Genomic DNA, 5,278 nt, shown 5'->3' with positions numbered 1-5,278 from the left:
TTTATGGTAATGCTACTTAAAATAAGCTATGTGATCAGCTCCCCGGAATGGTCGGGGTTCCACGGTTTTCCCGATGACTAACCATTTCATTTCAAGACTCGGGGCTGGACGCAGCATCCCATTGCAAAAGCCTCCCTCCCCCGCTGGAGAATCCACCGAGTGAATCACGGGACAGCCCTCGGCCCACCTATACTCCGGGCTAGAGAAGGCCCACTCGATGTTAAGCGCTGGCCAGGTCTGAATCTAGGATGGCGCCCTCCCTTTAACCGTCGCTTACCAAAAGAAAAGGACAGTGATTACTGATTAGCTGTGGACGTTTGCATTGATGTATTTGGGCATGGAGTCCTTATTTTCGTTCCAACAAGGTCGCACACATGTTTGTGGGCTAGAGCTTATACAATATACATTAAAATTTGTTCGATAAAGCCATAAAACTTACGAAGGTAGTGGAACCATGTAACTTACGAACCTACTTCCTATGTACATATGTATGTATGTATGTATGCATTGGCGATCAAGAGCAATCCACAATCGGCGTGGCGATTACACTCCTATTGTTCTAAGTAGAGATGTCAATCAGATACCAACTTTTTGGTATACCGATACCAAACCGATACCAACTCGGTATTTGGTATTTCAATCCTAATGTGTTTGGTAATTTGTTGGTATCATTAACCCTCGCTAATGTTTAAGAGGCTAAGAAATCGGTAAAAAGTTGGTATTTTCCTCATGTTCCTAAGTTGGTTTGGTTTCGGTATTTCTCCACGGTTTTGGTTGGTATTTGGTTTGGTATCGGTATTCCGATTTTCCGTAATTGACATCACTAGTTCTAAGTCTATGATGCACTTAAAAGTGAAAATAGAATACCTAAATAGTAAATATGAACACTTTCTGTTTCATCCGTTCTTATAGTTATGTCGCTTAACTGCATAATCAATTATAACAACATGCATGGTATTTGACTCTCTTGCCCAAGACATAAGCACGCATGTTCGTCGATTTCGAACTGTATTCTACTTCATTATATGCCTCTTCTGACTCCTCCCCACATCTGAACGTGCTGTGAGAAGTCACCCCTTGCCTCCACCACGCGCACTTGAGCAGTCACCATCAAACCTTCCAGTTAAAGGGACCCTCCCACCTTCAAAAAAGTTAATGAATTGGCATGAAAGTGATGTCGCTCGGTTCAGAAAGAGCAAAAACGAATATCTACCAAATTTCATCGAAAAATATTCACCGGTTTTCAAGATATTAGACTTTTACTTTTGTTTACTTTTTGGGATCTCCGCTGTTCCTAGCGACTTTATTTGAAAGTGCGGCATTTGTTGCGCGCAAAGCAGCATATACCACCGCGTGCTGCAAAACGTTTTAGTCAAACATTTAACGGACGTTCGAAAGCCTGATGACGTCATCAGATTCCCGTAATGGTTAAGAGATAGGGACCACGCTGGTCCCACCCTGCAAGTAAAGGGAATAAATTTCTTGAACACCATAAAGCTGCGGGGGTTGCGACCAAGGCCTCCTCTAAGGATTTTTCACTGGGTGGGCAAAATTTTTCGCCGCTCCCCTGCCCAAGGGCGGATCCAGCCACTTCTTTTGGGGTTCACCCAATTTCAAAACCTGTGACGGGGCCGGGGGGGGGGGGGGACCAAATAAGCTGTGCCATTATTGGAAACAAGGTGATAGTTTGCAAAGTTAACGTAAACTTACCATGTCCATGACTGCTCGGGCTCCTTGAAGCAGAAATCTAATAATGTTCGCTGCCTCTTTTTAGGAGGCATGGTCAGCTTACTTTTGACGCGTCCTCTTCATCTAGTTATATACGGCCCTATATCGACATTAACCCTCGCCGGGCCAAGGGGGTTGATATGCAACCCCCCTTAGGTTTTTCGCAAATAACGTAAAAACGGCGGCGCGTAGCGCCGCAAAATTTGGCATACCCTCTGGGGCAACCTTTAGACACCTTCCCTTAAAATTTTCAGGTCTCTGCTATTTTAGGTCAGGTCACCAGGTCACTAAAACCGGTACAATAACAGGGTAAAATTGGACTATATTAGCGGAGACGGAATCGCTGAGTTTATCGTTTATAGCGTAAGAACCATAAAACTTAGCGTCACCAAATTTCAGACACAACTTGGGGCAGCCAATTGACGTGTGACCTGTGAGTTTTGTGTTCCAATGGCCTCAGGTCAGGTCACAAGGTCACAAAAACCGGTACATGGTCAAAATGGCACTGAAAATAAGCTATTTCGCCAATGAAATCTAGAGTAACAGAGTTGTTCTTGATTCAAACTGGCAGGGTATGCTAAGCTCACCGAGTTGTATATTTATAACCAACATCCAGGTTTTCCAAGTTCGGGTGACCTGAGGTCATCTAGAGGTCACGAATGCTTCCATATTAAGAAATAACTGGAAGTGAGTGAGGCACTGGGGCACTGGCTGCTAGCTAGCTTTTCTTTTTCGGGAAACCGAAGTGGTAGTACCGGACGTCCGGCCGGACCTTTATTTTTGCATTTGCTTCTGGGTGGGCAAATCGACGCCACTGGGTGGGCATTTATGGTGACTGGGTGGGCATTTGCCCACCCAGTGGGTATGTTAGAGGAGGCCCTGGTTGCGACCAGGATAAATGGTGGTTTCTGAGCCTGGCCGCAAACTTGGCTATCTCAACTCAAAACTAATGTTAAGGTGGGAGGGTCCCTTTAAGCCCGAATCGAGACTCTTGTGGTGTAGCGAGATGGAAGCCTTCTTTGCGCAGATCCTCCTCTCCAATCTGAACACAAATATGTGCCTCGAAATAGCTTAGTAAAAGCGGTAGACGTTCGAATGCAAACAACATACAACCTTAGACTGTCCCTTGGGTGCTGCTGCACCCGTTTTGTCCGTGACGAGCAGACGGACAAGAGACCGTTGACTGACGAGCAGACAGACTGGGGACGATGCACCAGTTCCCGTTATGTCCACGAAGGCGAGCAATGGCGGCCTGCTGCCTGCTGGCCCGCTACCCCCGCCCCATGAGGGGGACTGGCCCGCCACCCTTTTCAAAGTCGAGCGAGGTAGGCGGCTCACTCGCCCTTCAAAAAAGAGCAGTGGGGGCTGGCCGCCTTTTCAAAAACGAGCAGTGGGGCCTGTGCTGCATAGATGCACCTATTGTCCAATTGCAATGGGAACAAACCGGCCCCATCTGAAAGTGGCCGATAGGGAGGAAGGGGGCCGATTAGACAGCTATCCCGTCTGAAGGCGAGCGATGGGGACTAGCTGCCCCGCTCCCCATCTGCAAGTGGCCGATAGGAGAGGGAGGGGGCCGACCAGACAGCTATCCCGTCTGAAGGCGAGCGATGGTGATGGCTCATGGCTGGCCCGCTACCCCCGTCCATCCGTTAGCCGGCAGAGACCGGAGCTGCCGGTCACGACTAGCCGGCCGGCCGACCGTGCCCACTGTCTGCCGGTCGGCTCTGTCAGTCGTGACGGGCAGATGGCCGACGGCCCGCACATGGAGCGGCGCTCAATGGGGTCGGCAGCTCCGACCGCAGCCCGGCCCGTCTGTCTGTCTGTCTGTCTGTTTGTCTGTCTGTCTGCCGCCGGTATCGGCCGGCACAGGTGGCGGTGGGCGCCGGCAGACGGTGCCCCGTCCCGCCCGGCGCGACGCCCGCCCGCCGGCCGCCGTAAAGCGACCGGCCGCCGCCAACATGACGTCATAGACCGTGCCATGTGACGTCACGCCGCGCCGCCGTCTGATTGCTTGCAATGATGCACGCTGCAGTGCCGATGTCGGCCGCCAGGCGCAGCACCGTCGCTTTTCAAACGGCTCCTGATCGCAACGGCCGTGGCCGTCTGGCGGCGGCGGCGGCGGCGGCGGCGGTGACGCGCGCGGACGGCGATGTAAACACGGGGTGTGACGCGCCGCCGCGGCGTCTTCCGGCGTCTCCGTGCGGCCGTCCGGTGACGCGTCCTTGTGCGTGCCTTGTTGCAGGAGCGCGGCGCGCCCGCCCCGGGCCCGTGTTGGCGATCGATGGAGGTGGCGGCGCCCCGCCGGCCGGCCGGCCCGCCGCCGTCGGCACCGGCCGCACACGCACTCAGGTGAGTGGGACTGGGGAGCAGGGGAGGGGAGAGGGCAGTCCGACAAAAACCGCAGCTGTCCCGAGAGGTGTGAGACTGTTCATCACGCTGGGGTTGACCGTGTTTACCAATGTCCTGAAGTTCGTCGGCCGGTGTCGGTGATGACTTCAAAGTGCTTTGTCTGCCCTTGGCAACAGCCCACGACACGATATTAGTTTGGCTCGGTTGACTCACAGCCGCGATGGTCTGTGGCTTCACTTAGCGCGTGCTTGGCTGCCTTTGTCCGCGGCGAGGGGCCGTCGGGTGAAGCTCTTTGTCCGTCCATGGCAGCTGTCCGACGCTGGTCGGGGGCCGGGGCGCGGCCTCTCCTGGCCTGGCTGCCGACAGTGGTGTCTGGATGTCGGTTGGTGCTGTCCCGACAGTGGTGTCTGGATGTCGGTTAGGGCTGCCCCGACAGTGGTGTCTGGCTGTCGGTTACTGCTGCCCCATGGTGTCTGGCTGTCGGTTGTGCTGTCCCGCCAGTGGTGCCCCGCCAGTGACGTCCATGGACACTTCATTTACCCAGATTTAGACCTTGGGACTGCTGCCGCTCATTGCTGTCCTCGAGACGGCAGGAAGGGAAGGGAACAGCTTATCATTTATCAAAGAATTAATATGGCATTCCCTTTGCTCTTCATCATACCTACTCTCTCACCTATCATTCTCTCCTATAGGAATATTTATATTCCCCTTTCGCATTTTCTCCTCCCTCTCTTTCCTCTCCTCTCATTTCGTTAGATATTTCTCTTTATTTGTAACTGGCTCTCCATCAGAAATATCAGGCGCTCCATTCCATCCCTATCATATCGCCTTTTCTTCTACCTTCCTATTTCCTTTTCGTCTGATGTCTCCCCTTATCTCTCTTTTCCTCTCTGTTTCCCCTGACCCCTTCCATCTTGCTCTTCTCTCTCTCACTCTCTCCCCTTTATCCTGTTCCTCTCTCTGTCACTCTCTCTATCCCTCCTTCCGTCTCTCTCTCTCTCTCTCTCTCTCCTCTCTCTCCTCTCTCTCTCTCTCTCTCTCTCTCTCCTCTCTCTCTCTCTCTCTCTCTCTCTCTCGCTCTCTCTCTCTCTCTCTCTCTCTCTCTCTCTCTCTCTCTCTCTCTCTCTCTCCCTCTCTCTCTCTCTCTCTCTCTCCTCTCTCTCCCTCTCTCTCTCTCTCTCCTCCTCCTCTCTCTCTCTCT

The sequence above is a fragment of the Amphibalanus amphitrite genome, unplaced genomic scaffold (genome assembly GCF_019059575.1).
Source record: "Amphibalanus amphitrite isolate SeventyFive unplaced genomic scaffold, NRLGWU_Aamphi_draft 002416F_arrow, whole genome shotgun sequence".
Lineage (NCBI taxonomy): Eukaryota > Metazoa > Arthropoda > Thecostraca > Balanomorpha > Balanidae > Amphibalanus > Amphibalanus amphitrite.
The sequence above is the reverse complement of the archived record's forward strand: the minus strand, read 5'-3'. Positions refer to the sequence as shown.